At 40.4% G+C, this 12,352-nt stretch overlaps 1 protein-coding gene across 1 annotated transcript in view; it reads left to right on the top strand.

Moving 5' to 3' along the window:
- LOC102167823 (uncharacterized) overlaps positions 1–9,254 on the top strand; it is a 770,457-nt gene extending 761,203 nt beyond the window's left edge. The window contains exon 14 of the transcript XR_014827555.1: positions 6,707–9,254. The gene's annotated coding sequence lies outside the window, so the exon portion shown is untranslated. The remainder of the gene's footprint in view (positions 1–6,706) is intronic.
- Positions 9,255–12,352: the final 3,098 nt, after the last annotated feature.

Raw genomic sequence — 12,352 nt, 5'->3', positions numbered from 1 at the left:
TAGGCAGCCTGGATGGGCCACACCCACCTTCACATCCATCATTTCCTTATTCATGTAGAACTGATTCTGAGCTGGATGATAGGAAAAAGGATAAGATAATACTAATATTTACTGAGTATTTATTATGTACCAGTCACTGAACTAAGGGCTTAACATATGTTGACCCATTTCATTCCTGTAATAACCTATTTTACAATGAAAAAAACTGACGTTCAGAGGAGTTCCCCAAGGTAAAAGGTGTGATTCATTATGTCACTGAAGTAATAGTCTAGCTCAAGGAGAAAGAATGTAAACTGATGTTTGAAAGACAGCAGGGCTCTTTTCTCCTGTTCTTATTTTGCCTCCCACCATGGCTATTTCCATTATAGATACTTGTCATATAGGTGTTAAAAATAAATAATAATGTGTATTAACAACAGAAAAATGTGAAAATATAGATATGCACAAAGATGACCCTCTTCCAAGGCAAGCAGAATTTTGATGGGAAGGCATGGGCCAGTTGAGGCTTCTCTCTTTGTCAAGAAATAGCAGACCAGACAGAGGGAAAGACATGAACAAAGCAGGGACAGTGAGATTGTTTCTCATGGAAAAACCATTGAGAAGGAAATGATGGGGTGGGGGGATGATAGGGCAGGGAGGCCCAGCCTTGAAATTCAAACAAATAAATATAAATGCTTATTTTTTTCCTTATGTCATAGACTGATTTGGGTCAGGGAGCTCTCCTAGGTAGCTCTTCTCAAGATGATGGCTCAGAATCCAGGACTGGTCCATCTTCTAATGTGATAATGGCCACCTTTCCTTGTTAACTATTATGGAATATAATTTAAAATTCCATAGAAAATATCACATATTGGTAATAATGAATATACAATGAAGATAAATTACAAATGACATAATCAAAGGAAGTGATGGAAACATTATTACATAATTCTTTTAAATTAGGCACAATGCTAAGTAGTGTACATACATTTCATTATTTAATCCCATTGATAAATCTTTGAAAAATATTTCTATCCAAATTTTACAAATAGGAAATGGAGGCTATGGGAGAAGTAAGCTGCCTAAGCTCCTACGGCGAAGATTTGTGTAAAAGCAGTGTGACTCATTCACTTTGTGTGTAAGCATGTGTGATTTTTTTCCTTTTTAATGAAAAAACAAAGCTAGAGAAAGAGGACAGTAGAAAGTACAGTGATTTCTACCTTGACCCTCTTTATTTAGGCCAGCTCCTTTTGAGAACTAACTAGCAAAAGTAAAAGCCTGTGCATTTTCAGGAAAATTCCTTTTTCCATGTCAGCGAGTCCACAGTTCACTCTGGGAAGCCTCAGGTGTAAGCTTCATTATCGTTTCTCCGGTTTCTCTCATATGTTTTCATAAACTTGTGTTGAGCCAGCAAAATATTTCAAAGCCCCATATATCAGTGTCCAGTTGGGGAACAGGCTGAAATTAGAGTTCATAAATTTTTTAAATAAACTTTGCATTTTGGAGAAATTTTTGGTTTACCGAAAAGTTGTGAAGATGGTACAATGAGTTTCAGAGAGCCCACCCAATTTATCCTGTTGCTAATGTATTATATAACCCTGGTGCATTTGTCAAAACTAAGAAACCAACATTAATACATAACTTACTTGAACTTCAGGCTTTATTCAGGGTTCAGTAATTTCCCAACTAATGTCCTTTCTTCTGTGCCAGAATCTAGCATATCATGTTTTTTTTACCATGGGCTGAATTGCATACCACTAAAGTTGCATATGTTGAGGTCCTAATCCAAAAAACTTTGGATAGGGTCTTTAAAAAGGTGGTTAAATTAAATGAGGTCATTAGGGTGGGTGCTAATTCAATCTGACTTGTATCCTTATAAGAGAGAATATTATAACGCAAACATGCACAGGAGGAAGATCCTGTGAAGACATAGGGAGAAGATAGCCCTTCTTAAACCTTGATCTTGACTTCTAGCCTCCAGAACTGTGAGAAAATAAATTTCCATTGTTTAATCCATCCAGTCTGTGGTACTTTGTTTGGCAGCCCTAAAATATTAATAGTTTGTCAATTAGTTTTCATGTACTCTTAGTCTCCTCTTATCTGTGACAATTTCTCAGCCTTTCCTTGTTTTTTATGATCTCGACATTTTGGAGGAGTACAAGTCAGGTATTTTGAAGCTGTCCCTCCGTATGGGGTTTCTCTAATGTTTTCTTAATGATTATATTGAGGTTATGGGTTTTGGAAAACAATATCACATAGGTGATGTGCCCTTCGTGTTGCATCATATCAGGAGGTATATTCTATCACTAGTGATATTGACCTTCACCGCTCAGCTGTGATAGTGTTTTCCTGATTCCTCCACTGTAACATTACTCCTCCTCCTCCATATTCAACTTATCAGATGCCAAGTGCAGCCCACAGTTAGGAGTAGGGAGGGAAAAATTAAGCTCTTTCTCTTGGAGGACAGTTATCTGCATATATTGTTTGGGATTTTTCTATCAAGAAGATTTATCTTATTTATTTATTTAGTTAGTTAGTTTGTTAGTTATTCACTTATTTACTTCTATCTGCATGGACCCAAGAATTTTAATTTAATATTTTGAGTGATAACCAATACTATGTCATTTATTTTGCTGCTCAAATTTTTCCAGATTTGGCATCCAGAAGCTCTTTCAGGTTGGTTTCTATGCTTTTTCAACATGGCCACATCCTTTTGTTTTTGAGCTCTCCTTTACTTTCTGGCACTACAAAATATTCTAGTCTCATCTTTCACTGAACCTGTCCCAGCCTTAGGATAAGCCATGTTTTTGAGAAGAACACTGACACCTTTTACTAAAGAATGATGTTTAGAAGTTAAGATGTGGCTGCTAAGATGGCTTATGGATTTTTAACATATTTGACATGTTTCAGTTCATTGCAGCTATTATTTATTTATTTATTTTTCTTTACTGCTATACCTGTAGCATGTGGAAGTTCCTGGGCCAGGGGTCGAGGAGTCAAAAATTGGAGCTGCAGCTGAGGTCTACGCCACAGCCATGGCAACACTGGGTCTGTGTTGCATCTGCAAAGTACACCTCAGCTCAGGGAAAAGCTGAATCCTTAACGCACTGGGCAAGGCTAGGGAGGGAACTGGCATCCTCTCAGAGACAATGTTGAGTCTTTAACCTGCTGAGCCACAATGGGAATTCCTGCAGTTACTGTTTTGTTTTATTTTGTTTTGTTTTGCCTTTTCTAGGGCTGTACCCTTGGCATATGGAGGTTCCCAGGCTAGGGGTCAAATCGGAGCTGTAGCTGCCGGCCTACACCACAGCTCACCGCACCGCTGGATCCTTAAGCCACTAAGCGAGGCCAAGGATCGAACCCGAAACCTCATGGTTCCCAATCGGGTTCATTAACCACTGAGTCACGACGGGAACTCCTACTATTCTTATTGAAGCTCATATTATTCTTTCTTTGGCCATTTGGAGGTTCCTCAAGTTAGTTTCTGATTTCTTTTGACATTACCATCTTTGAGAGCTTGCTTATTTTCCAGACTCTTCCTGTTCCAGACCAAGACTTCCTTATCTATCAAGTCCAGGTTCCTTTTAGTGTGAGGTATAGAACTGAAGTCTGTGTCCTGGGGTGATCATTGTTTCCAAATTGATCATTGTTATGAGGCATATTCACTGGACATACTCTATATACACACACACGTATATATACACACACATAAGTATATGTTTAAGCATAAAATGCAACATAAATTCGGATTGGTACTTCCACTGATACTTCCATTATAAATATTAGAACTGGTTATAAGAAATAATACAAAGAAATCCGGTGTACCCTTTACTCAGGTCTTTCCAAAGACCGTGTAAATCCCAATCAATATACAATACAGGAGTTCCCATCGTGGCGCAGTGGTTAACGAATCCGACTAGGAACCATGAGGTTGCGGGTTCGATCCCTGCCCTTGCTCAGTGGGTTAATGATCCGGCGTTGCCGTGAGCTGTGGTGTAGGTTGCAGACGAGGCTTGGATCCCGTGTTGCTGTGGCTCTGGCGTAGGCTGGCAGCTACAGCTCTGATTAGGCCCCTAGCCTGGGAACCTCCATATGCCGTGGGAGTGGCCCAAGAAATGGCAAAAAGACAAAACAAAACAAAAAAAAAACAAAAAACAAACAAAAAAAAGATACAATACAGTACAAGATGCACAATAAGGTACTGCAGTGTAAAATACAATACAGCATGTTAAATACAATAAAATGCACTACAATATCACAACCAAGATACTGACCTTGATAGAGTCAGACACAGAATATTTCCATCATTACAAGGATCACTTACATTGCCCTTTTTTAGTTTTCTTTTGCCCTTGCCGCTCATTAATTCCTGGAAACCACTAATCTTTTCTCCATCCCTATAATTTTGTCATATCAAATAATCATATAAATGGAATAATACTGCCTATAACCTTTTGAGATTGACTTCTTTCATTCAGCGTAATTCTCCTGAGGTCCATTTTTACATGTACGAATAGTAGTTTTGTTTTTATTACTAAGTAATGCTCCATGGTATGGATAAACACATTTGAACATTTACCTGTTGAAAAGCATTTGGGCATTCCCAGGTTTTGGCCATTAGGAAAGTCTATGTGCAAGTTTTGCACTCATATAAATTTCTATTTCTCTGGGATAAATGTCCAAGAGTATAATCTCTGGGATATAAGGTAGGTGTATGTTTAGTTTTATCTGAGACTAACAATCTGTTTTTCAGAGTAGCTGTACTGTTTTTATTCCCATGGGCAATATAAGAGTAATCCGGTTTCTCAGCATCCTCACTACCACTTGGTATTGTCATTATTTTTTATTTTAGCTATTCTGATAGGAGTGTAGTGACATCTCCTTGTTTAACTTGCATACCTTAATGGCTAATGATGCTGAATATATTTTCATGGTGTTTATTTTCTACTCGCTTATCCTCTTTAGTAAAAATGTTTATGTCTTTGTTGAAAAATTATATTTTCTCCATGAAACTGCTTTTGCACTTTTGCCAAAAATCAGTTGGGCATTTTTGCTGATATATTTCTGGTTCGCCTGCTCTGTTCCATTGACCTATGTGTCTATTTCTTTGCTAATATCAAATAATCTTGACTACTGTTATCTATATAAGTCTTAGAAAAGTAGGCGGGCAATCCTACTGAATAGCAAAGGGAACTATATCCAATCACATGTGATGGAACATAGTGGAGGATAATGTGAGAAAAAGAATATATATGTATTTGTATATATGCACACATATGTGTATGTATGTATACACATATACATATATGTGTGTATATACATATATGTATATATGTATACCTTGTTGTATAGCAGAAATAGGCAGAACATTATAAATCAACTATAATAAAAAAATTTTTAAAAAACTACCAAGGACCATAAAACACTTAAATAAAAAGAGAGTTCTTAATCTTACAGCTAATGCTAAATATTTTTAAAATGTCAATTCTTCCTAAAAGAATTTATAAATGTATTAAATCACAACTAAAACACCAAAAAAAGTTAGTGTAAGCAGATTCCTCCCACTTTTTTTTTTTAAACATATTATGTTTTGAGACTCTGCTTCTTATTTAAAGCATCCGTTTTAGCTGTCTTTTTATGACAGTACTCCACCAAAGGATAGGGAGATTTGCTGAGTCATTACGGCCACATGGAGTTAGAAATACAGTTCCCCCACTTGGCCTCCATGGGCATCCAAACTGAGTGTGCATCTCATTACTGGTGGGAAGGGAGAGGAATTCTGTCTCCCCATGAGGCCTCCACTGATACCTCCTGAGAATAGTAGATATACATTCTTACCACTCCCCACGTGGTCCTACTAACTTTACAGATGGTGTGGCCTCATCACTCTTTAGTGGTGGTAGGAGCCCAGACTTTCCTCTACCACCTCCTTTGATATCACCTCACTGGTGCGTTTGAGAGCATCTCATTACTGCATGGTGGGAAGGGAAGTTCAGGCTCACCACATGGTCTCCATGACACTGTGCAAGGGGAGAGGGATTCTTCATCATCTGAGGTATAAAAGTCCTGGATCTCCATTGGGTCTCCTCTGGCTCCACATCAGTAGGATGTTGGGGTGCCTCCTGACAGAATGGTGAAGTCCAGGCTTCTCATTTAGACTTTGCTGGTGTGGATATGGATGGGGCCACTGTTTTCTTTGGGCTGTTTGGTTGGAGTAGAATCATCATTTTGTCTTGTTAGGCTGCTCCTTTCATGGTCCTCTGGCTCAGGAGAGCAGGCTTTTGCTTGAGTGTGTTTTGTCTGTGATCACTGGCACTTCCAGGTAACTGGCTTGTTCAGCTTCATCTTTGGAAAATATGAGGCAAAAATAAAGCCTAAAGAACTAACCACAATCTAATTCTAGTTCGCAAGGTTCCTAGGTGGTCTTTCAGCTCTGTACTTTATATTTCGTTGAACATTTGTTCCATATTTATTGTCCAGAGTTTTTAGTTGTACTTAGGAGGAAGAATATGGAAAAGTACTTTATCTTTCTAAAAGTGGAAATCTCTTATACTTTTTAAATATAATCAATATTTACATACATAAGGATTCCCTTTGTTCATAGATAAGTGGTAGCATAATATACATACTTTCTTGCCCATCTTGCTTTGTTCATTTCAAGGTATACTTTGGAGAATACACAATAACAATATTTAGAGCCATTTTTCATTTCTTTTTATTCCTTCAGATTACTCCATTGTATGGCTGAACCACAGTTCGTTATAACATCCATGTGTGTCGGTTCCAGTCTTTTCCTATGACAAATGGTTCCACAGTGAATACGCTTGTACCTACACCTACATCTTTTCATATTTTTATTATCTTGGGATGAATTACCAAAGCATATGTAAGTTTGCTACCTCTTCATAGTATGACTTTTGATAGTTGTAACTGACATACGCGAAGATTTTGGACTCTAGCCTTAATATAAACACCATTTGCACTGGTAATTTATTTTCGTGTATGTTAGACCGAGTTAAATTATCCCTCTAGACTTCAGTTTTCTCAAATTCGTTATAATAATAGCTGCCACTGTGTGTATCTATTAAGTTCTGAGCATTGTTTTAATCGCTTTACTTATTTCACCACAATCCAGTAAGGTCATACTCAAAACTCTCATTTTATAGTCAGTGATTGGAAAGATTTAGAGAGGTTAAGAAAGTAAAGGACAAAACCTGGGTGCAAACTCAAGTTTGCCTAATGAAAAAACTTAAGATTTTTCTCTAATCTTTGCCTTCTGTGTTAAATTAAAAAGAAGGAAATAGTACTGCCTATCTCTCAGTGTGTTGCGAGGATCAAATGAGATATTAGCTATGAAAACATTTTAAACCATGACTTGCAAAGTACACATTCATTCCTGTAATCACCACTGTCCTTGGGAACACTTTGTGGACACCAGTGTCTGTTCTCATCATGGGCATTTCGTAATCTTCACATAGAGCACACTTCCGTGCAGGTGGTTAAAATCTCTTATTTCATGACTCCATGAATCACTTTGTTTTTAGAGATGATCCTCTTGACATTTTCTCTTCCCCAGAGGATGTTGCTTGGTCATTTCTAAGCGCCTGTGTTCTGAAGGAAGCTCCTTATGATGCACTATCATCCCAGAGGTCTTCTCCTGGCAGTGTGACATCCACGTGGCTGAGACCTTGCCCATGTCAGTTCACAAAAGCCAATTTGGGTGAAGTTCAAGGGTGCTTAAGGGAAAGGAAGAGAATCTGGGAGTGGGTGACAATGCTGTCTTCCAGGCTGATGTAAATTAGGAGTGGGAGGGTCCTCTGAACTCCTGAAGGATTTGCTGGTTTTTGTTCATTCTTTAGCAATAGCACATCAAGTGCCTGTTTCTACCCACCCCCAATTAACCAGACAACACAGGGGAAACAATTATTGTTATTGGAGCTAAAGTAAAGTTGGTCAAAACATAACTCAAATTAATATTGATTCTATGTTAACTATTTCTAACTTCATGATTGTTCTCCAGGTGCCATTTTCAAGTGCAACAAAAATAATAAGCATCACAGTGTAAGCATACAAAACATGACAAGTTGTGGAGGAAAAAGGGGCAAAAGGTTAGTCTCAATTAAAACAATCTGCTATTGTTTTCTGCTCTTCAGGCAGGCTCTTTATTTTTCAAATGTTAAATGAAACCTAGGGAACATGAGTTTGGCACTGGGAAGCTTAGGCTTCTCACTCTAAAACAGCCCTGCAGATGGTCTGGTGTATAAGCGTTTTTGTGAGTTCTCCCCTCCTCATTCACTCCTTTTCTTTTAAGAGCCTTAAACATTTTGTCATTGTTGAAGAAGAGGCAAAATAAGTAAATTGATGATTTTACTTTTTCTGACTGCATTCATTCTCTTCTTTCATATGGCATGGATATTGCCATTGTAGGGGTGACCAGCTCAGCCTGGGCTGGGTCCAGGGACCTCACCAAGATAAAACATGTTTTCTTTTTGGTTTTTGTTTTTTTGCTAGATGTTTAACACCTCCATCTTTTCCCTGTTCCTGCCTTGTTCCCATGACATTCCAATGAAACAGAAGACACACAAAACCATGTCTCTTGCATAGTTCCAGAAGTTTCAGGAAAATTCAGTAGTTCCAGAAAAGTTTGCATTTTTCGATAAATGCTCCATCAATTATCATTTTTAAACAGGCGATCGGCTCCTTGCCCAGTCAATTAAGAAATGATCATATTTGCCAAACATTGTTTACTCCCTTATATACGCAGCAGAGTGCCCTGATTGAGATGCTTAAGGTCTTTGTTTACCCTTTAGTCATTGCTGTTGTTATTATTTTGTCTTCTTTTAGTGAGCATAGAACTGACAGGATTTGGGAGGAAATGCCATTTTAAACCTGGAAGTATTTTCCAGTTTTTTTTCCAGACACTGTTTTTAGTTTTTATGGACATTCTGGTTCAAAGACTGAGACTCAGGAGACTGTAGAAAGGGCTCAGTGGCCTGAAGTGCACTTCATGCTGAAGGAACCAATATGAACAGGAAGTTGAATAGGAGGGCATTCGCGAACACTGACAGTGCCTTTGCAGGCAGCAGTGCACACATCTAAGGCTTGAGATGCATATGGTCCATGGCACAGGGAGACAGGTGGATGGTGGGTGGATAGTGGATGCTCTGCAGGACCACAGAGAGTGATAGGTACTGAGAAGTGGCATGAATAGCTCCTAAGTCACTCTTTGCAAAGTAGGTCCCTTCTACTACACACAATTTTGCGAAAGCTAGAAACATATTTGTCAAAAGAGAATATATGGAATGGAAGTAGAGGGAGGGCAGGGTCTGCCCGGGGGCTGTTGTAAGGACTCCCACAACTTCACAGAGGCTGGAAGTGGGATCTGGGGATAGAGATGGGCACCCCCAGCCCTGGGTCCACTCTAAGGATGCCCAAGGGGGATCCACAGGGGAACTGAGGTCCTACAGGAGCAGGTGCTGCCTCACAGATCTCAATGCAAATGGGACCCAATCTGCACATTGGAGTGGAGAAATCTGGAATGTTCTCATTCTATTTTATTTAATTCTCAGAATCCCCTCAGAGGTGGATAATAACAACTCCATTTTAGAGATGAGTAAATGACAAAAAAAAAAAAATTGGTCATTTTCCCCAAACTCATAGACCTAACAGGTGGTGGAGCTCAGGTTCAAATCTATTTTAATGAACAGGGTGGGGTTTTCCTCTCCCCCTCAGCCCTTCACTGGGAGAACAGCAGGGGGAAAGAGACGCAGAAATAACAAAGAATTCCTCAAGGAAGTTCTGAGAAAGCCGTCCTTATTGTCAAGAGAAAGGTCCTGTCACTTTATAGAGTATTTCCTCTAAAAAAGCTAGAAGACCAAACTTTCTCCTCCAGTTTTACCTAAGAAAAAATGGAATATATAAATTCTACAATCCTAGTGGGGGGCAGACAAGCACAAATATTCTGATGTTTGTTATGGGGGAACTAGAGACTGAGATCAAAAAGAAAATATATCTCACGCCTACCATGAATAACTCTCTGTGATCTGATTTAAAAAAAAAAAAAAACAGGCAGTTTAACATCACTTAGGAGTTCTGGGTATTTATGACTGTCCAATAGTGATATTTCTCTCTGCTGTCAATAGCCTTCCAGCCATTACACAGAGACACGTGGGGGCTGCCATCTGGGATGCTGAACTGCGATGCCCTAATATCCTCTGGAGCCCAGTGAGGCCAAGGAACTTTCTATTACTGTATGGCACCAGAAAGAACAATCATGTTGAGACTCTTAGTGGGAGGAATTGTGATGGAGAAGGCCACTAACTCTTCTCCCAGGTAGGGGTTGTATTGAGAATGCCTGGTTCAGGCATAAAGAGTCACATTTTACCCAGGGAGTGTCCATGACAGACTTTTTGAAGGTGATGTTGAATAACCATTGCTTTATAAAGAGTTTGGAAAGACAGAATTGGGATACTGCTCTCAAAGGAATGAAGATTCTTAAGAAACGTGGCAGAGGGAGCTGGAGGGCTGCAGAAGACATGGAATCTACACACACACACACACACACACACACACACACACACACCTAAGATTGGCAGCCCATGAAAAGCTCTAGAATAGGCACTGGTCCCCAGATAGGGAAAGCTGAAAGCAGGTGCCATGAGAAGAGGGATTTTACAATGGGTGGGACATGTTAGGGAAAAGTGCAGGCTGGAGGGACCTGGCCAGAACCACAGGCAAGTGGCAACGCATCAGTCCCCGACCTGGGGTGGTGTGAGGCCAGAGAGCCTGGAGGCATGACTGGCTGCAGGCTTTTCTGTAAGTCTTTGTTAAGGTGGAACTCATTTAGAAAATACAAGCTAAGATTTTGACCTTGAGACTGAGAGAGAATGAGGAAAAGAATGAAAATACTCCCAGCTTTTAGAAGAGATTAAAGACCTCTTAACCAAAACCAGTGGAGAGAAAATAGAATAATGAGTGAGAGACCAGGATCCCACCTTGTTAGGGGGAAACACTTTCAGTAATCTCCCCAGCAAATGTTGGTTTGTTGGAGGGTCTTAAGGATACTTGGATTTAGTTTTTATTTCCATCAATTTTGTAGAAGAGGAGAAAGCCAAGTTACTGGGAATCAGAAAGAAAAAAAAATATATAAGTACAGTGGTTGCAATTACTTCTCCAGCTCAAGTCCACCACCTTGACATTGGGTACAATGGCAAGAGCTGGGGCCTGGCATGTGGATTACTACTACATTTAGGAGTAGAGTTAGACCTCATGGGGAAGGAAGCCTAGCTGGAATACTCAACAGTGTGCTGGGTGACGCTTGGAGGCCACAGCCAGAGGTGAGGGTACCATACCCAGTATACCTCACCTGTCAGAAGATGGGCAGAGAGGGAACTGAGCCCTCCTAGGAGCATGGATGTTGACCTGAATAATCTGGAAGTGCACCAACCTGGCACTGCAGAGGTGTTTGCAGGCCCCACCCAGGAGATGAGGAATAGGTAGCAAGAGGACAAAGAAATCTGGACGTAAAGGCCCAGTGACATGGAGCCTCAGGTAAGATCTGCCACCATGGTGGTGCAAAATTGCTGTATTTTCTGTAGCAGATCTTAACGGGCAAAGTCTAGGGCTCAGGCATATATCCCAAATGAACAAAGTACTGCAGAACTAAGCAAGGAGCTGTGAAATCCTACTTGCTCTGTGTGCGTGTCTGGGTCCGTGTGTGTGTGTGTGTGTGTGTGTGAGAGAGAGAGAGAGAGAGAGAGAGAGAGAGACGGAGGTGACAGGTGAAAATCTCAACATCTGGAGAAGAAATGAGCTTCAGAAAGCCCACTCCAGAGCATAGCTGACAGGGCACAGAGAAGAAAGACAAGCAGGATGAGGTTTGGAGTGGATGCCCCCTCTCTCGCCCAGCTCCTCTTCACTCTCTAAGGAGGGGTAAGGAAAACAGCTTCCCTGGGGGAGACCATGGCAGAGCATGGTCCTCCCTTTCCTGTGGCTGGTCTTTAGCAAAACCAAGATAGAGACGGGAACAGTGAGCTTTAAGGTATGTCTGCATGGTACAAAGAGAGGGTTATCGATGAACAGAGAATGGCTTGTTTTCTTCCCTGCAGAAGATTCTATTTGTCCTCACAGACAGCTCAGTCAGGAGCATTCACCAGCAGCACTGATCCACAGGACGAGGGGGGAAGCCCAGTGGGGTTTCTCTCTTACTCAGAGAGGGGACCATAGGAAATAAACAATGAGAAGGAAAGAGAGAGGTGATCTCCAGGCCCCCTACCCTGGCCAGCTCTACAGAACGAGAAGCGATTTGCTGGGAAAAGTAAGAACACACTTAGCTTTGCCTTCTGAACCTCACGTAAATGTACGGTCCTTCCTC

This window comes from Sus scrofa, chromosome 14 (genome assembly GCF_054392235.1).
Source record: "Sus scrofa isolate SSC_HxYL_T2T_F1_AM1 chromosome 14, Sscrofa_HxYL_maternal_Yorkshire_Landrace_v2.0, whole genome shotgun sequence".
In the NCBI taxonomy this organism is placed as follows: Eukaryota; Metazoa; Chordata; class Mammalia; order Artiodactyla; family Suidae; genus Sus; species Sus scrofa.
This window is presented reverse-complemented; position numbering and strand designations above follow the sequence as displayed.